A 22012-nucleotide genomic window follows, 5' to 3' on the forward strand; every position below is an offset into this window, starting at 1 on the left:
GGAATGAAGATTGACAACAGCCAAAATGGAAAGCCTAACTTTTTTTTTCAACCATTTCAGCTTTAGCCAGGGGCCTAGGGGGAATCTGAGATTATTCCAAAGTGAAAAATACAGGTAAGACAAAAGAAGAAATAAATTTAAAGTGACCCATGAGTCCTTTTCCAAGAAGAACTACTGGTAACTTTCAAGCATACATACTAGGCATCAAAACAAACAGATCATAGTAATCATAATATATCATGTAGTATTTAATTAAACCATGGAAGTGCCCCAAGACAGCAATTTTCATATTGGTCAACTTAAAAGCTTTCCACTTAAGCTGTATATTGTGAACTTCTTTTCGGTAACTGGAGATTCAAAATCAGTTTTTAATGGATTCCCATGAAGTAGTATTATTTGGAGAGGTGCCCACTGAATGCTATATGTTTTTTTCTTTTTTCTTTAAATACTTTCTTTTTTGGGAACATTTTAATTTTTTTATTATAGGATAGAGACTGAGAGAAATTGAGAAGTGAGAGGGAAGATAGAGTGGGAAAGAGACAGAGAGACATCAACAGCCCTGCTTTAGCACTTTGTGAAGGTTTCCCCCTGCAGATGGGGACCAGAAACTTGGACCTGAGTCCTTGTGCACTGTGATATGTGTGCTTAACTAGGTATGCCATTGCTTGCCTCCTGGTTGTGAGTTTCTTAGATCTTTTTTGTACTGAATTTAAAACTGCATGTAGATTTCACAGTAGGAGTAAAACAATTTATGCTGTAAGAATATAGTTCAGTTAACATTTACTGAAAGTTACTATTTTTTTCCTTTGCAATGAAATGAAGATACTTATCAATGATGCATAATTGAAAACTATACTCTTTTGGTTAAGCGCATGTGGTGTGAAGCACAAGGACTAGCCCAAGGATCCAGGTTGGAGCCCGGCTCCCCACCTGCAGGGTAGTCGCTTCACTGGTGGTGAAGCAGGTCTGCAGGTGTCTATCTTTCTCTCCCCCTCTCTGTCTTCCCCTCCTGTCTCCATTTCTCTCTTTCCTATCCAACAATGATGACATCAATAACAACAACAATAATAACAACAAAAAGCAACAAAGGCAACAAAAGGGGAAAATAAATAAATAAATATTAAAAATATCATTAAAAAAAGAAAACTCTACTCTCAGTTGGTAGATAAGAGCATGTTGATAGTAATGAAATTGACGTTTTATTCTAAATTTCAGTATCAATCAGTCAAATATATTGATAGTTAATGAGAGTATTCCCTAAAATAAAAAAAGAATGAAACAAAGTTACTCAGCTCTAATAATGATGGTGATCACAGTTTATTTAAAAACAATACAAATGCCAAATCAACAAATAACAAAACATTAGTGAAGCACAATACCGAATTCAAAAGCAGTTAATTTCCTACGTGGATTTTGGTGAAGAATATAATATTGTATTGCTTGCATCATGATTTGTGTGCTATGGTTCTCTAGTTTAACTTCTACAACTTAGAAAACCATTGTTCTGATGACCAAAGGACTCTCTGATTATAATTATCTTTATGTTGAATTTATTTCCAATATTTCTTTTTCTGTCAAATTCTACCCAAGACATGATAGTTGGATCTCCTAAGTCTGTTTTTTTTTTTTCAGGTCTCCCCACCTCTGCTCTACGCACAGACTATTAAGGTGAGAACTACATCTCTCTTCTAAAGATAGATGCAATTTCTTTTTTCTTTTCATGCATCTTACAGTGAAATTTCCTGTTCCTCTAATTATCCATTTTTATAAGTAGTTTTGTAAATTTATCATTGGTATTATAGTCATTTTTATATTTGCTCAATCAGACGACTCAAGTCTGTTTTAAATTCATGCATTAAAAATTAATAGAGAAGATTTTACTTATTTTCATTGTACAACATAGTGTATTTCTCATGCAGGCTCAGTCATGTGCTATACACTGACATTTATTTATTTATTTATTTATTTATTTATTTTAAACCAGAACACTGATCAGCTCTGGCTTATGTTGGTGTGGGGGATTGAACCTGGGACTTCATACACTGACATTTATATACATGCCATGGTGTATAGCAGAGTACTATACCAGAACTTAAAACCAAAACATAAAATCTGGCAAATGATACTTTTTAATTAGTAGTTTAATATTGATTTACAAATTATAAGATAGCAGGGGTACAATTCCACACCTTTTCCACCACCAGAGTTCTGTGTCCCCATTCCCTCCAATAGAAACTGCATTTATTTTCCCAACATCACTAATATGGGTTGACTATTATTTTTGTAACTGTCTATATTTATATTTGCCCACTGAAAGTATGTATCAAAATCCTTTTTTTTTTTTTGTCTCAGGGTTACTGCTGGGGCTCTGTGCCTGCACCATGAATCCAATACTCCTGGGTGTCACTTTTCCCATTTTGTTGCCCTTGTTGTTATTTTGCCACTGTTGTTGTTGTTGTTGTTGGATAAGACAGAGAGAAATCGAGAGAGGAGGGGAAGACAGAGGGGGGAGAGAAAGACAGAAATCTGCAGGCCTGTTTCACTATTTGTGAAGCGACCTACCCGGTAGGTGGGGAGCGGAGTCGGGAGGCTCCAACCAGGATCGAGTCATTGAGCTTGGCGCCATATGCTTAACCTGCTGTGCTGCTGCCTGGCCTCTTAAAATTCCTTTTTTTAAAAAAATTTCCCCTTTTGTTGCCCTTGTTGTTTTATTGTTGTAGTTATTTTTGTTGTTGTTATTGATGTTGTTGTTGGATAAGACAGAGAGAAAATGGAGAGAGGAGGGGAAGACAGAGAGGGGGAGAGAAGGATAGACACCTGCAGACCTGCTTTGCTGCCTGTGAAGCGACTCCCCTGCAGGCGGGGAGCCCGGGGCTTGAACAGGGATCCTTACTCCCGTCCTTGCACTTTGCGCCACAGGCGCTTAACCCGCTGCGCTACCTCCCAACTCCCTCACAATTCTTTATGGTGTGCAGAAGGTGGGAGATCTGGATTCTGTAATCTCTTCTCTGCTGAGCATAGACATTTACATATTGATCCATATCCCCGGACTGTTTCTATCTTTCCCTAGAGTGCAAATGATAACCTAAATTTCTTTTTTAATTTTTCTACTAGCTTTATTTATTTATTGGATAGAAACAGCCAGAAGTGGAGAGGAAGGAAGAGGTAGAAAGAGAGAGAAACAGAGAGATACCTGCAGCACTGCTTCACCACTGGAAACGTTTTCCCAATGCACACTGAGACTGGAGGCTTAACCCCCATCCTTAACCAGGTGTGCCACCACCCAGCCTCCCAAATGATACTTTTTAGCAGCAGTTTTTCAAACGAAAATTACAGATGCACACAATAATCTTATCACCTCTGCATGCCTCTATTCTGATGATATAGATGTTGCACTGTTGGTCTCTGAGGATAATCAAACTGTTTGGTATGAATATGGTTGTGAATGATCAAACCTCATAATGTAATCCTGATGTTATTTGACAAAGCCCACAACAAATGTAAATACATTTTAATTCTATCATTGCTTCTTATAGTTCTTAACAAATATAGGACTTGTGTATTAGTTAGTTGCTCTTAGGGTTCTATTATTTTTTTCCTTTCTCTTTCCTTCTAAAAAATGCACAGAGAGGGAAGAGTCTCAATGACTATTTTCCCGTCAAACAAATTAATCATGTATAACCTGCATTGTGAAGGCTGTTTTCTTTTTTTCTCTTTCTTTCTTCCTTCCTTTATTTTTTATTTTTTATTTATTTTTTATTTAAGAGGAGGAAATACTCACTGGGGCCTTATTTGGAGCTCTTGTGGGCTTGAGTTCACATTTGCACCAGGCAGAGATTTTCAATTAGCAGTGCCTTAGAAAACAGGGACCCCTGCCTTTGTCAGTGTCCTGTGGAAGAAGAGCAAATAGATTGGAAATGGTCTTATAGCTCAAGCTCCTGGGAAAATGTAACAGGTGTTACAGCTCAGCTGGGTGTGAGATTTATGAAAAAGGGCCCACTCAGACTTTGCCCATAGAATTCTGTTTTCTAGCCAGGACTTCAAGTAGGAAGAAACTAATGACTTCATTAACATCTCAATTCTGGGAAATGCTGGTCCAGACCTGAATCATTAAAGGAAAGGTATAGCACTCTGGGTGACCTTACAAGATCAAAATGTTATTTAGAGCAATTCCATTAGTCAGACCCATAAGCCTCAAAAAGCACACCCTTTAGGGATAACCTCTGATGGTAAAATAAGAAAATAAGAAAACAAACAAAAAATAAATAAACCCATACAGAATGTGAGGGAGAAAGAAGAAAAAGACTCATAATAAACTTGCTGCACTGTTTCTTCCACTCTCTGAAAGTCTCTGCTTTGCTTTCTGTTGTGGCGTATTAAATGGTTCTTGTCACTTTCCCATTTCCAGTGGAGTATAGTTGGAAGGAAGGGGAAAAGGGGAAAAGGAAGGGAAATGGTGTCAAATTTTCAGTGCAAGGTGAAATAAATTTATTCTTTGCTAAATAGTATTTAATAGAAATAATAATAACTGTAGGACTTATCTGGTAGTAATTAACAGTAATTTTTAATTAAATAATTGCCTCTTTTCTTAATCTTCAATGGGAAAAACAGCATATACATTTGTCCTATTTGTCCCTGCAGAAAATATTTCATAACCATTGCACTGTCTTTTACTTTATTACTATCCTATTGAATAAGAATTTGGACAGTAAAAATGTGTTTTTAGTAAACTTCTCACAGTCTATGCAGCTCTGTATTTGAGTTTCCTCATGTGGGATCATCTACCATCTATATGATTTATTTTTATTATGCTTCTACATAAATTGCTTTCCAGTGGAAATTGCTTTTCCACTGAGGAAAAAAAAAAAAAAACCACACACACAAAAAAAAAAACAAAACAGAGCAAATGAAAACAAGTCAAAACATAGACTATTCATGAGTAACAACTTTAGAGTATTCGTACTTACTTTAGAATGCCTAGGTACTCCTTATATACAGATATCCTCATTCCTGAAGAAATGAACTTCAGATTTAAGTCTATAATCATATTTTCTCTTATTTCTGGTAAAGTACCTTGTGATGCCTTCTTAATAGAGATGAGATATGCAAACTCTTCACTCTAGTCTCTGAAACAGCATGAAGTTGAATTAGTCTGACTATAATATTAAAGCTTCATGTGAGTTAGTGTTTCAGCAAAATATTTCAACAAAGAAAGGGACAAATATTTGCTTTTTTAAATTTCTTTATATGGGAATTAGTTTCACATTTGACAGTAAATACTATAGTTTCTATATGCATAACATTTCTCAGTTTTCCACATAGCAATATAATCCCCACTAGGTTCTCTGTCATCCTTTTAGGACCTGTACTCTCCCAGCCACCCACCCCAGAGTCTTTTACTTTGGTGCAATACATCAACTCCAGCTCAGGTTCTACTTGTGTTTTCTCTTCTGATCTTGTTTTTCAACTTCTGCCTATGAGTGAGATCACCCCATATTCATCCTTCTGTTTCTGACTTATTTCACTTAACACAATTTCTTCAAGCTTTATGCAAGATGGGCTGAAAATGGTGAAGTCACAATTTTTAATAGCTGAGTAGTATTCCATTGTGTGTATATATACCACAACTTGCTCAGCCACTCATCTGTTGTTGGACACCTGGATTGCTTCCAGGTTTTGGCTATTACAAATTGTGCTGCTATGAACATAGGTATCCACAAATCTTTTTGGATGCGTGTGTTGGGTTCCTTAAGAACAAATATTTCTAAGCATGACAAAACTACTGATTAAAGGTTGCAATAAACTCTGAAGGGGTGCAGAGCAGAACATGTCACTCTAAAATATCACTTTTTGCAATAAGGATTATTTAGAGCTAGATCAGAAAATATGATCTTTATTTATTGGATAGAGACAGCCAGAAACTGAGGGGGGGGAAAAGGGTTATAGAGAGGGGAGAAAGACAGAGAGACACCTACAGCCCTGCTTCACCACTCACAAAGATTTCCCCCTTCAGGTGGGGACCGGGGGGCTCACTAGAATTTTTTTTTTAAAAGAAACTAAAGATATAAGAAAACATCTAAAAATGAAGAATCTTTTTAAATGAATATACTTCATTTTTTAAAAAATTTAATTTACTTATTTATTGGATAGAGAGAGAGAGAAATTGAAACCCCCTACAGATAAGGAAAGGGGTTTTAATCCTGGTCCTTGCACATTATAACCTGTGCGCTCTACCAGGGGCTCCACTGCCCTGCTCCTAGAATTTCTCATTTTGAATAAGCCTACATTCAGTGTCCTAGGAGATGTGGTGATAAGAGTATTAGACTTAAAAGTAGGAGGTCCCAAGTTCTATTCTCAGCACTGCATGTGCCAAGAGTGACATTCTGGTTCTCTCTCTTGTTAATAAGCAAATAACTCCTTGATGTCGTTTTAAAGTGAAATCTACTACAGTACAAGTGAAATAAGGATAAAAAAGGATCTGTAATCACAAGGAATATCTCCATTTGTAGGAATATTGTCCTTTCTATACCAGGAAGCATATTAGGGCTATAAAGTCTCTAGAAATTTATCTCAGTTTTCGGAGGCTGGATGGTGGCACACCTGAACACACATGTTACAATGTGCAAGGACCTGGGTTCCAGCCCCTGATCCCACCTGCGGGGGGGGGGGGGGATGTCTTTGCGAATGATGAAGCAGTGTTGCAGGTGTCTCTCTTTCTCTCTCCTTCTCTATCACCCTCTTCCCTTTCAATTTCTGGCTGTCTCTATCCAATAAATAAAGATAATTAAAAGAAAAAATGAAAAAAAAAAAAAAAGAAATGTGGGGGTCAGGTGGTGGCGCAGTGGGTTAAGCGCATGTGACACAAAGCGCAAGGACCGGTGTAGGGATCCCGGTTCGAGCCCCGGCTCCCCGGTGTAGGGATCCCGGTTTGAGCCCCGGCTCCCCACCTGCAGGGGAATCGCTTCATGGGCGGTGAAGCAGGTCTGCAGGTGTCTATCTTTCTCTCCCCCTCTCTGTCTTCCCCTCCTCTCTCCATTTCTCTCTGTCCTATCCAACAACAAACAACATCAACAATGGCAACAATAATAACCACAACCAGGCTACAACAAGGGCAACAAAGGGGGGAAAAATGGCCTCCAGGAGCGGTGGATTCATGGTGCAGGCACCGAGCCCAGCAATAACCCTGGAGGAAAAAAAAAAAAGAAATGTATCTCACTTTTCCACAAGGGCAACAATTTATTTAAGCATAACAAATATATTCTCATTTACTAGGATTTTTCTGGTAACACTATATAACTGGCTTCCATTTTTTTCTTTTGTCTCTATTTGAAATTGGTATTTAAGGAACTGGGGCATTTTGTGAAGTTACTTGGTTTCCTGTGTTTCCCTCATGTATATAGGGGGTATATAAGTTATTAAACTTCAGTTTGTTTTTCTCCTGCTAATCTGTCTTTTATTCTGAGGGGACTTCAACTAAGAACACAGAAGGGTAAAAGGAAAGTTATTTTTCCTTTTTTCAGTTTGACATGTTATCATGAGTCCTGGTGAAACATAGTTGTTCTGGGCCCTACAGATGATATCTTGGAAAATTCACAGAAGGTATGAAAAGTAAGCATTCTTACCAAAGTCAGCTCTTTCTGTTGATATCTCTGGAATTTTCAGTCAGAAGAGTAAGGGAAATTTTTATTTTTCCCTTACAAATATAGACAAACATGTAGAATGAACACATGGGGTCTCTGGGACTTTGCTTGTATTTCTTGTTGCTTCTCCTCTTGATGCCCTACCCTGTGATACTGCCATGGCTGACCTCAACTAAATCAATGCAACCAGTGTCACCATGCCACATTTCACTTTGGACTGTATCTAGAAATGCCAAGCCTGAGATATCAACCTTCCAACTCCAATAAACTGATGAGTACTTTCTTAACACATGGAGATACCTAGTTCCATTTCAAATGGCATGTTCCCTAGCCAAGTTGTAGACCCTACATATAGACGAGGGCCTAGGGGTACACATGTACTCCTATGGATACGCATTTATCCATAAGTTAGGGGCAACAATATACCTCAAAATGAAAGTGCTCAATAGTCTGCTGTAATTAGATTTAGACTTGGTAAGCTCAGCAATCAAGTACAATGACTTAAAGAAGACACCATCAAGTATCTAATAAAATATTTACTATTTAGAACTAAACAGTCTCCTCTCTTACTCCCTACTTCACTTCTCTATATCAATTCATCTACTCAATTAACTACACAAAAAAGTAAGAGATATCTTACTTTTACTCTTCGGACAGCAGTAGCATTAATGTTACCTCTTTGATAATCTTAAAAAAAAACACTATATACAATTTGCTAAGAGACATAGTGGCAAAAGTATATATACAACTAAAGTATATATACAACTAAAAGTATATATACAATTATTGTACCCTATGACAGTCTCTATTATAATCATCAAACAAGTAAAATACAGTGAAAGTTAAGTTTAACTTGATTCCACTTTAACCCTAAATCTATTCCCTCCCTAACTTGAGGCCAGACCACATAAGCCTAATACAACAAATGACACTCAATGCCTTAAAAACTGGGAGAAAGTCTAGGCTTGTCAGATAAAGCAAAGGCTACAACATCTGGATAAGGGTAAGAGATTGACTCATTTAATGATTTTTTTTTTTTTTTTTGGTCAATATTATGCCATTCCATCTTTTAGGGCTTTAGTCATGGAATCCTTGGATTCCCACACAAATATGATGGGTCTTTACCTCTAATAGATCCCTCTTTCCACCTACACTGGTCACTTCCAACAGGAACATCATCATAAGCCCTTTTGTGGGCTTCTTCAGGACCTTGCCTTCACTACAAAGAGGCAATGGTAGGCACTGCCCCACTCTGAAGGGAGGTTGGGTCGTCCTACTCTGCCACTTGAGGAAGACTGGTCCTGAAATGAGTGCAACCTAGAATATTCCCAGCTGTGACCATGGACTGTGAGCTCAGACTGACAGGGACTCAGAGGTTACACAGACTCCTGTATTAAATAGGAATATATACGGCCTTAGGTCAGATTAGTGAATTATACAGTTAATTGTATTTATATACTTTCCTCATGTTTGGAAACTACTTTCTGCCCTATTCTAGATTTCTAGCCCTATTCTAAACTCTGAAACTATCCTCCCAGACAAAATTTTAGTCCACTTGCATGTTAGCTATCAGGTTCAGGCAAAAATTACTAAAGCCATGGGCCCCTTGGAACATACCTCAAATAGACTTCCTAGTTTTTACAAGCAATTACAGAAGCCAGAATTCCCATCTTAAGCCCCCTCCCATCCTCACCAAAGAATTTTAAAATCTTGTAAATCAATATTAAATCACTAATTAAAAATTTTAAGTATAGCTTATTCTTGAAGTGCTATCTCTCACCTTGTGTTTCTCCAAACACAAAATAAAAGGACAATGTGACTTTGAAAAAAAAAATCCAGTGGGGCTGGGGGTATGGACCACTCTGCCAATGTCCATGTCCAGTGGAGAAGCAATTACAGAAGCCATATCTTCCCCCTTCTACATCCCATCAATAATTTTGTTTCAGTGGGACTGGGTGGTGTCATACCTGGTTATATAAGGACTTGGGTTTGAGTCCTTGGTCCCCACCTTTAGGGGGAAAGCTTTGAGATTCTGGCTGTCTTTCTGTCTTGAATAATAAATAAATGAAGAAAATAAAAAATTAAAACTAAGAATTTTGGTACTTACTCCCAGAGGGATAGAGAGTAGGGAAGATTCAAATGGAGGGGATGGATCAGAGAACCCTGGTGGTGGGAACTGTATGGAATTGTACCCCTGTTATCTTACAATCTTAAAATCATTATCAAATTACTAATAAAAATTTAAGTAAATAAATAAGTTAACTAAAAATAAAGTGTAAAAAACACTTAAAATATGCCTATGGATATAGAAAAATAATCATCTCCTAGGTCCAAGTGTATATTTTTAAACCCTACATGACCTGCCTATGTTAATCTTATAATAGTGGAGCTAGGGGAGCAGAGGGTTCAAAGCAACCCAATTGTTTCAAAATCCTATTTAAGCCCACTTGACAGTGGGTTCAGTGCTTTTCCTTGGAAGGCTTTCTTGGCTGTTTTTCATTACTTGAAATAAATATATATTTTATGTCTTATACCTGAAAATTCTTATTCCAGCTTCATGAAAGTCACTTACAATTAGACAGTTATAATAATGATTCTCCTCAAGTGGATTAAATGGGAACTACTTGAAAATTGAACAAATAAATATCTTCCTTCATAAAAAATCTTGAAAAAAAAGAAACAGAACTGGAAATATCACATTCCCAGATCTTAAACTGTATTATAAGGCCATTGTAATCAAAACTGCCTGGTACTGGAACAAAAATAGATACACGGATCAGTGGAATAGAAATGAAAGCCCAGAAATCCACCCCCCCACACACACAGACACACCAAAGAACATCTAATCTTTGGTAAGGGGGGGTGCCCTAACTGTTAAATGGAGAAAGGAGGGCATCTTCAATATGTAGTGATGGGAAAATCGGAATGAAAGGTGCAGAAGATTGAAACTGAGCCACTATAACTCACCAGAAACAAAAGTAAACTCCAGAGGGATCAGGGACCTAGATGTTAAACCAGAACCTATCAAATACTTAGAGGGAAATATTGGTGGAACTATTTTCCAAATAAAACTCATGGGCATCTTAGGTGTCTTAGCATTTAGTTGTTGTTGGTTAAAGTAAATAATTGGGGCGAGTGACTTAGATAGATATAAATGGAATAAAAGTTCTTAGGTATTGGCTAATGAACTAAGTAACAGAGGTCACTTCCTGGAAGGTATGGGGTGGCTATCTTTTGATAATTTGAAAAGGAGGAATTTGAGCAGAAGATAGCTCACCTGGTAGAATGCATGCCTTGCCACTTATATGACCCAGGTTTGAGTCCCAGAACCACATAGGAATACCAGGACAGTGGGAGCAAATTCCAGCACTGTTCTCTCTCTTGCTCCCCATATATGTAATAGTAATTGTGCATACAGTATAATTTGAGGGTTTATAATAGGAAAGTTGAAGTAGCCTATTTACTATTTTCAGTGTTAAAAATTATGCTTTTCAGTGTACTCATTTTATGATGAGGGCTTTAGGTTTGAGTTGTGAAATTTTTATTAAAATACTTGATAGATACATTAATACAGAACTAAGCCAAAGGCAGCATTCAGTTTTTGGTGTAATTGTTATCATTTCTCTACTTCCCTTTTTTATTTTACTTTTACCTCTTTCTTAATATAAATACATCAGAAGGTATTAAAAACTTGATAAGTTCTACCATTTATAAATTAAATTCACTAACATCTTACCTCTTCACAGCAATGCCTAACACTAAATAAATGGTAAACTATGTTAAAAGAGTTTGTTACTTTGTTTAATATTAGACCATGTCAGTTGATTCAACACTTTTGCATTATCCTGAATTCCTGAGGACATTCATGTCTTTAGTCATATTGGTCATCTATGTAGTTGATATTACCTTGAAATATTTCCTAGTACAATTCCTAGTACATAATAATCTTTAACAAAGTCTGTTTGATAATAGTTGAAAAAATGTATAAAATAATTTTATGTACTATTTCTTCCTTAGACTATGAATAAGGTTTTAACCTAGGTATATCTTCTTGTAACTTCCTCAAACTGCTGGTTATATTTATTATTAAGGCCACCTCAGGATTTATGATACATAAAATCAACTTGAAGGTCCAATATAACGTTGTATTAGCAATGGGGGTCACTGACTTTAATGGAAAATTAAATAAGAGAGGAATTAGGTAATGGAAAATATTTTGATTATAATAGGGCCAGTGGTAAATTTGGTGTATAGTAAAATTAGTGGATTATATTCTTAACTAAAGAACAATAATACTTGCTTTTTTAAATGTTTGCTACATTTTTGGCACAATACCAGGTTAAGGGAAATAAAGACAATATACTTCCCTACTTTGAGGGAGGTGGATGATAGAAAGCTTATAAAACATAAACAGTACCTATACCAATGCAGGGTATTGCTTTGCAGTTGTGTATTAGGGTAAATTTCAGATTGCATTCTGCAGATCAACATGCAAGAGTTCAGATATTTATCCTTAATCTAAGATATGTGAAGCTTGTTCAAAATAAATGTGCAAAGAATGCAACATTAGATAGTCATGAGAAGTAAACACTATTAGATTCTGGCCAATGTTTTGGATTTGTCATGCAACCTCTCTGCTTCACCATAAAGACCATTCATCTGAGTTACACAGTAAGCTGTGCTTACACAAGAATCATCTGACTATTTTACAAAAATGGAAACAATGTCAATATGAGATCGCTGATGTTTTTACTCTTGCTAATGATACAGGATAGTACCAGAAGATGATGTTACTGGTCAAATATCAGTGTATTATGAATTTTAAAGGTAGATCTGTGATTGTTTTTTAAATGATATTACTTTGTTTCCAGCTGGCATGCTTGATCTGAGTTGGCTTTTATTTTGAAACTGGCAGATTCAGAATAATGCCAGATTATTACTAGATATTATTTCTAGGTTGGGATTTTGGTGACATAATATAGCCTGAATGTTTGACATTTATTTCTTTCCCATATTAATTTTACCCTCTCTTACTGACATGAAAGATAAAGAACAAAATTAAACTAAAATTTTATTATAATAACTATTAATATTACATAGTTAATATTAGCTCAGATGATGAAGCATAATGATTAAAATTACTATTTACATAGTGCTTTTTCTTCAGGAACATACAAAGATGTTTTTAAAAAAGATTATTAGATTGATAGTCCTCCAAAGGTATAGTATAGCTTTAGGCAAACTGTTGTACTGAAGTTCAAAAGGTGCATGCAATATTTTGGGTCTTCTTGATTATTGTAGTTTGATTCTTTTAAAAAAGTGTTCATTCATTCATTCATTTGTTTATTCAGTGGAACAGAATTAGGGAGCATTACTCTGGCACGTAAGATGTTCAGGACCAAATTCAGAATCTCAAGCTTGAGAGTTCAATGTTTTATCCATTGAGTCTCCTCATGGGCCACTATAGGTAGTTTATTAAAAAGCAAGAGTACTCGGAATAAGGATCCTGGTTTGAGCCTCTGGCTCCCCTCCTGCAGGGGGAGTTGCTTCATAAATGTTGAAGCAGGTCTGCAGGTGTCTATCTTTTTCTCCTCTCTGTCTTCCCTTCCTAGCCAACTGAATCCACATGGATCCCAGTCACTTTCAAAGCAAGCAACAAGCAGACATCAGGCTCAACCTGACGCTGTTGACTGGCTACGGAAGAAGGGCAAACGCTAGAAGAAGAAGAGGAGGACCTCGTGGGGGTTGTGTTGTGTGGAAATGTTATGTATGTACAAACTACTGTATTTTACTGTTGACTATAAACCATTAGTCCCCCAGTAAATATAAAAAATACAAAAAATGTTTCAGTTTTTTTGTTTGTTTTTTTTTTTTTAGCATGCATGGCAGGCATATTGGTAAGGAGAGTGACAAGTCACAGTAATTGGTAAGATTGTAAATTTTTAAAATTTAAATATGCTGGTAAGGTTATGAATAAACCTGTGTATTCATATTACATTTAGTATTTTCAGATACTAAATGTTTCACCAAAGGTCACTTTTGTGGGAGGTGTTAATAAGTTCCATTCAGGACAAATTCTGTCTTTACCACATTTCCATAAATTATCATTATCCCTCAGATAGTCCTTTTCAAATTGAATTTTATGCTATTTGCTACATGTGAGGAAGGCTGTTTGTAATTAAAAAAGCTTACACTCGTGGTCCAGGAGGTGGCGCAGTGTCTAAGGCACTAGACTCTCAAGCATGAGGTCCCAAGTTCGATCCCCGGCAGCACATGTACCAGAGTGATGGCTGGTTCTTTCTCTCGCCTCCTATCTTTCTCATGAATAAATAAATAAATAAATAATTAAAAAAAAAGGTTACACAGTCCAAATCAAGTAGGAAGTACTAAACATGATGACTAGTGACCAGGGAGTTTTCTTAGAGGTTAATTCTACTTTTGTATGTGATCACTGACACCACATGAAAGCAACAAGGACAATGGAGTATAACTCCATTAACAGTGAATCCGTATTTTATACCATTTCTCTAACTAAAATTCTTTAAAATTGTGATTATATGCCTTATTATTACAATTTAACCTTTCTCTTCCTTTAGTCTATATCAGCCCATGTAGGTTCATGACTACGTAACTGAGTATAAAGATCTACTTATCCTTGTAAATTCCTGTAGCTGAAGGAAGAGGGTGGTAAAGACTGATTTCTTTTTTTTTTTAATTCTTCCCTGATTTATTTATTTATTTAAAAATATTTATTTATTTATTCCCTTTTTGTTGTCCTTGTTTTATTGCTGTAATTATTATTGTTGTTGTTGATGTTGTTGTTGTTGGATAGGACAGAGAGAAATGGAGAGAGAAGGGGAAGACAGAGAAGGGGAGAAAAAGATGCCTGCAGACCTGAGACCTGCTTCATCACTTGTGAAGCAATTCTTCTGCAGGTTGGGGGGGGGTGGGTGGGCTGGAACCGGGATCCTTATGCCGGTCCTTGGGCTTTGTGCCACCCGCGCTTAACCCACTGCGCTATGGCCTGACACCCTGATTTTATTTTTTTATCGTGTGACTTTTAAAAAAATAAATTTTGACTTGTTAGTTGTCATTCTAGGATATATCCAGTTTATATACTTCTGGTCTGGTAACAGTATTAAATCCAATACATATTAGCAGGGGAAGTGAATATCCAGGTATCCAGAATCTTGAGAACACAAATGTTTTACCCAAGTCTAGTGGGATAGGTGTGAGGGGACAGTCTTTTCCTATACTCATGTTTATGTTCACATGACAAAACATCTGATTTAAATAGGATCACATTTTCATATTTCCTACTCTAATGATAAGACATGCAGTACAAACATTTCCAAAGCTTATGTCAAAAAGTGTTATGCCAATGTTTTCATCTAAATATTTGATTATTTCTGACCTAACATCTAAATCTTCGAATCGTTTGGAATTTAGTTTTGTATGTGGTGAAATGTGGTGGTACAGTTTCACCCTTCTTCACATTTCAACCCAATTTTCCCAACAATACCATTTGTTGAAGGGCCTCTCCTTTCTTCATTTAATGTCTTGCCACCCCCTCCTGCCCCCTCAGGAAAACAGCTTGGACAAATATTTCATAAACATGGCATAGAGTAAGCAGATGGACAGGGTAGTCTCAAAGTGAGCCCAACATGCTAGGGATGAGACCCCAGGCAACTGCTCAGAACTGATGTCCAGAGGCCAGTGACTTCTCCAAGGTCAAGAGCTGACCTTTGCTTCACAGCTGTTGTTCTTCCTCAACCTCATCCCATCAGGCCAGTGGCTCTCAGTACAGGTGTAATGAAGCTACACTTTATCTACTTATTATTTTTTAAGTTTACACTGCTCTAGTTTTAAGGAAGGTCTTGTATCAAAACAAACAAAAAAGCTTTCAAACTTTCAAACTGACAAAAAGGTGAAATTTCTGGGATTTAGAAACAGATTATTTCAAAGTGCAAAATTACTTGGCCATGGTTATTTTTTTTTCTATTTTCCATAATCTCTGGGATCAATTAACAATGAGTACCAAGGTACTATTGTATTTGTTGTCAGCATGAAAACATTGAGTTCTTGTGTCTTGTATTATTACCATATCCCATCTTCTTTTGTTGTGACACTTAAGTGTGGAAGATAAGCATAAAGTGCTATATCCCCCAAACACAAATCAGATTCCAACGTTTGAAAAGAAGTAATATTCTGGTTGAAAATCAAGCTAGATAGGAAACATTAATCAAAACAAAAACAGACAAAAAAAGAAATATGTCTAAGTGGTCAAAATTAGTATTTTCAATCTATCCTAAGTGCATTTTCGTGGTGGTTCAAAATTATCTAATTCTTGTGTGCTCCCAGGTGATTGATTGGTGTTTCAGATCAGAAGAAGAAGTAGCTACAAAACAAATCTTTTCTTTTTTCAAAAATCCCAAAGTACTGATTACTGTATGTATGTATATATATATATATATATATATATATATGAATATATATATATATTCATAGGTATAGCACAAGAATAGCTACTTAAATTACATTTCTGTTATGTCTGTTTATTCAATCACTTTCCAATCCTGGACTAAGGGATATTTACTTTGAAGTTGATATTATGACCATCATGAACAACTGTTAAGTAAAGGCAAAACTGCAACTACCTAGGTTATGTGTACTTAGTCAACATTTTAGCTGAAAAGAGAGAGAAATATTTAGATATATTTTAATCACTGGCTTTTGATATGCTATTCATATTTTCCTATTCATTAATTTGTACACATAAGTAGAAAGTCTGTCACTTTCCACAATACATAGACACAGTGATATTTTGTTATGCAGATTACATTTTTGGAAGCTGTTTGGCAACTCTCTCAGTTTGAAAGTGTAAGTCCAGATTTTTAAAATTTAGGTGATTTTCCTATTCAATAACCCTCGTAACACTGGTAACTTTTTTCTTCTGATATTCAAACAGATTTTTTACAAAATGATCTAAGTAAAAACAAAAACAAACAAAACAAGAAAGAAAAACATGTTGATCATTTTTCTAGAAATAAGAAGCATTTCTCTGTTAAATGTTTCATTACAATAAAGCAGATTTTCTCCATTTACCTAATGAGACTTTAGCAGTTTGGAATTTCTGAATTATATTATGTTTGGTAACTTCCTATTGCATTAGTGAATTTCCATTCGGTTATAAAAATTTCCTGTTAAAGCACCATTATTTCTATGACAACAAGGCAAAGCATAATCTGATTATGTAGCTGCTTTTATTGTAACTGTAGCTAATGTGATAATATACACCGTATTATTACAGAAGTGCTTTGTGGTATTTTTATTTTTACTTTTACAGAAGGGCAGATAGTCTCAGAGAAAGAGCAACAATAGAGACAAGGAAAATTGGAACAAATCAAGAAAATGTGTCCTTAAAAACGTTGATCTCATAGTTGTATAATGAAATTTATTCTCCTGGAAAGATTAAAGAAAGTATAAGGGCATTCCTCCCCCAGCTTCCCCCCCTTTTTTTTTTTTTTGTAACAACTCAGGAAGATATAGTTTGCGTTTGAAATTAGAAATCATCTGGTCAAACCAGGATGAGTTCATTAGACCAAACTTGTTATCTCATTTAGACTGAATTCATTTCTAAGTTCTTATTTATTTATTTATTTATTTAGTTTTTGAGAGAGATGCAGACAGAGAGAGAGAGAGAGAGAGAGAGAGAGAAAGAAATACCAGACTACTGCCCAGCTCTGGCTTATGGTGACATGGGGGACTGAACCTTGGACTTAGGAGCCTCAGGTATGAGAGTCTCTTTGCATAACCATTATGCTATCTACACCCCCCCCCTATTTCTAAGCTCTTAATTCCTATATATTTGTGGAGTTTCTGAGTTTAACTGCTATGCTAGATTCTATAAGATACAATGGTGAAAGGACCATGATCCCTATCCTTAAGTGGCTTGTGTAATTTAATAGTTGCAACACAATGTAGTAAGAGATGTATAAGTTAATATCTATAATGCAATACAATAAATGCTATATAAGAGATGACAAGATATCTTGAAAGATGACAAGGTATCTTGAAAGGTGACAAGATGGAGATGGCTGAGGTAGCAAGCAGTGTGTTGAATAGAAGGTAGGAGAAGGTGGCTGGTAGGAGTTTGAGCATAGGAACTGGAGTTGACAATTTAAGGTTAGATTTGAAGGATGTAACAGGTTCTGAAAAATATTCTGGACTTTACTCCACAGGTGGGTTTGGCAAGGTGGTCACAAAGGTAGAGGGGGAAGTACATAAAAGAGAAGCAATGATAATTTAAATCTGAGTTTTAGAAAGATATCTATGTGAATAGTGTATAGGATAGAAGAGGAACAATGAACAAATGGGAGGAGGAAAATTAGTGGTAGGATGTGAATTTCAACTAAAGTTGCCCACTAAATTTATCTGAGGAGCCAAAGAATTTATAAATGCGTTTATGTTAAAATCAATTTAATTTCCCTTTCAGATCTTCTAAGTCAGCTTCTGTTGATGAGTGGGATCATCCCATACTCATCTTTATCTTTCTGACTTAGTTCACTTAACATAATTCCTTCTAGCTGGCTAGGCTTCCCTGGATTGAAGACCCCACCAATGTGTCCTGGAGCTCAGCTTCCCCAGAGACACACCCTACTAGGGAAAGAGAGAGGCAGACTGGGGGTATGGACCGACCAGTCAACGCCCATGTTCAGCGGGGAAGCAATTACAGAAGCCAGACCTTCTACCTTCTGCAACCCTCAACGACCCTGGGTCCATGCTCCCAGAGGGATAGAGAATGGGAAAACTACCATGGGAGGGGGTGGGTTATGGGGATTGGGTGTTGGGAATTGTGTGGAGTTGTACCCCTCCTACCTTATGCTTTTGTTCACTAATCCTTTCTTAAATAAAAAATTAAAAAAAAATCAATTTAATTGTTGAGGGGTAAGTGGGATTCAAAAGAACTGAATGATTAGGTAACAAGCAGATCCCATTAACTGGTACAGAAAAAAAAAAGTAACTAATGTGTTTGTTTTAGGACATATTAAATTTGTAAATATGGGTATTGTAAAATACCCAAGGATAATTGTCAAGAAGGCTGGAAAATTATGTACTTGGAACTTGGGAAAATTACTAAACTGCTGAATTCTCAGCGTACCTGCAGCAGCTGGGATTTGGGAAACAAGAGATAGCTGAAGGAGAAATGAAGGAAGTGGATGAGAGAGTTGAAAGTGAAACTGTGGGAACACTGACATTTAGAGGGCATACAAAGAATTAATGAAGAAAAATAATAAATTATCAGAGGGAAAGAAGGAGAAAAAACAAAAAAGGAAAAAGGCCAAACATTCTAGATTGGAAATTCCAGATATGTCAGAGGACCCAGAGAAAGTAAGGAAAATAAAGACTAGAAAGTGCTCAGGAGGCACAATTGAGAGTAATCAGAGACTGGATGCAAAATTGTCCCTCCACCTTTTACATGTATGGTAACAAAAGAATGGAAAGAGATGGATTGGGGTAATAAAAATTCCAAGGGCTGTGGTAGATAGCATAATGTTTGTTCAGAGAGGCCCTCATGCCTGAGGTTCTAGAGTCTCAGGTTCAGTCCTCCACACTACTATAAACCAGAGCTGAGCAGTGCTCTGGTAAAATAATAATAATAATACTAATAATAGTAATAATATTAACAATTTATCTGGAAACTTGTGCAAGCACATATGCTGAGAATGAGAAAGAAATGCAAAGAAAGAATAGTATAAGAACAAGCCTTGGACTTGAAAAAGGGTAGTTATGATATGGCATGGAATGGAAAACTTATATATGTGAGATTTACATATGATAGAGTTTTTTTGCTCTATAAAATCAGACTCATTCCACATCTACATGTGAGTTTGCTTCTGTGGACATAGACTGCCTCACCCCACATTAATAATCTTATGAATGTGTATAGTCAATCATATTAATTTCTTTTCTTTTGTATAATTCTTTTTATTTGGATAGGACAGAGAAAAATTGAGAGGGGTGGGGGAGAAAATAAGGGAGAGAGGGAGACTCCTGCAGACCTGCTTAATCACTTATAAAATGTTTGTCCTGCAGGTGGGGAGCAGAGTCTCCAACCCAGGTCCTTGCACATGGTAATGTATACACTTGACCAGGTGTGCTATGAACCAGCCCTCAAGTTTCTAATGAGGCATATCCATGATAATCACAAACCCATCAACAATGTCACAATTAAGTCCACAAAACCAAAACCTTTGAACATGTACTGTTTTTCTTTCTTTCCGGGGTAGGTGGGTGGCAGGTGGTGGTAGTAGTGGCAGTGCTATATCATCTTAGCGTACAAGAGATAAGAACAGAGTTTCAGTTAACAGCTGGGCGGTAGCGCAGCAGGTTAAGCACACGTGGTGCAAAGCGCAAGGACTGCTTAAGGATCCCTGTTTGAGCTTCCGGCTCCCCACCTGCAGGGTAGTCACTTCACAAGCTGTGAAGCAGGTCTGCCGGTGCCTATCTTTCTCTCCCCCTCTCTGTCTTCCCCTCCTCTCTCCATTTCTCTCTGTCCTATCCAACAATGATGACATCAACAATAACAACAACAACTACAACAAGGGCAACAAAAGGGAATAAGTAAATAAATAAATATTAAAAGAAAAGATTCAATTAACAGATAATATTACTACTTTAAGTTTTATTCCACCCAAAGCATAGCAAAAAAAGAGGCAAAACAAACATATTCCTATGATGTTCATGAAAACAAATTTGTAAAATATCATTCTCTATACTCACTCTATACCTATAGCTATAATCCTAGATGGAAACTGCGAAATGTTACTGAACATGGTACTCTGAGGCACTGAAAAAATAACAAGTCATTAAAAAGAAAAATCTAATTGTGTTTAGTTTCTTCCATAGAAGAGTGAAGCGTTTAAAGAAGATTTTCAATGGGGTTAAAATGCAAAATATTTCGATTTCAGAAGAAGCAGAAAATAAAATTTACCAGGAATATTCATATCTTTTATTCTCTAATCATTTCATTTAATTTAAATCTGTGCATAGAAATAGCAAGTATTTAGAGGTTGTTTTTATTCTACCAAAGGGAAGTAGTTACAAGTACAAAAAATATATATATATATAGTGGGGAGGGATTTTGTCATTGGACATACATCTTTCAAAATGATTGTCCAATTTATGAAGAATTATAAATTTATTGCAAAAGAGACACACTGACATTCTAAATCAGTACACATAAGACAATTCTCACCTGTTAGGGTTTTTCTTTGGGAAACAGTGTGCTTGATTCCAGGCACCTGTAAGACCTGCATCACTTCTGACTGCACCACCACTTTGTTCTCAGACGAATAAGATACTCATAGTTATTTATTTATTTTTTTGTTTAGGTCTAAGACTTGGGTGCAAAGAGATAAATACTTTAAGAAGCAATTTTCAACTTAGATATTGCTACAGTTTTATTAATTTAGATATTAGTCCTTACATATATCAACTGTCAAATTTAGGTATTTTGGCCCATTGAAGAATGATTTCAAGATTTTATAAAGTATATTGTAAGCCCATATGATACATCCAAATTATATAATTTTTGTTTCTAAGCAGATATGTATATGCATAACTATAACTCTTGGAAATTCATTCTCCTAATTTGGTATAACAATACCTGTCTTTATCATGGGGTAATTAGGATGGATTAATATTAATATACATGAAAGCCAGGTGGCCAGTGGTGGCACACTCTGTTGTGCGTACATTATACCATGCACAAGGACCCAGGTTCAAGCTCCAATATCTTTCTTTCTCCCTCACTCTCTCCCCTTTTATCTCCGTTTCTCTGTCTGGTGGATATTATATAGTTGCACTGCATTTTTTTTTTTAAAATACATAGTCTTTATTATGTTGAGGAATAGTCTTTCTTCTTAATTTTTTTTAAAATTTCATTATTGGGGGAATTAATGTTTTACATTCAAAAGTAAATACAATAGTTTGTACATGCACAACATTTCTCAGTTTTCTATATAACAATACAACCCCCACTAGGCCCTCTGTCATCCTTTTTGGACCTGTACTCTTCTCCCCACCCACCCCAGAGTCTTTTACTTTAGTGCAATATAACAACTCTAGTACAGGTTCCACTTGTGTTTTCTCTTCCGATCTTATTTTTCAACTTCTGCCTGAGAGTGAGATCATCCCATATTCATCCTTATGTATCTGACTTATTTCACTTAACATGATTTCTTCAAGCTCAATCCAGGTGTAGCATAGAGTATGTTGTTCATCCTCCCTTCAGAGGATGGAACATTCTCTATTGTTGTTGATCTAAATTGAGGGCAAGGTCCTATGGGGGGCCCACAAAGGGGTCTATT

Source organism: Erinaceus europaeus, chromosome 4 (genome assembly GCF_950295315.1).
Source record: "Erinaceus europaeus chromosome 4, mEriEur2.1, whole genome shotgun sequence".
Lineage (NCBI taxonomy): Eukaryota > Metazoa > Chordata > Mammalia > Eulipotyphla > Erinaceidae > Erinaceus > Erinaceus europaeus.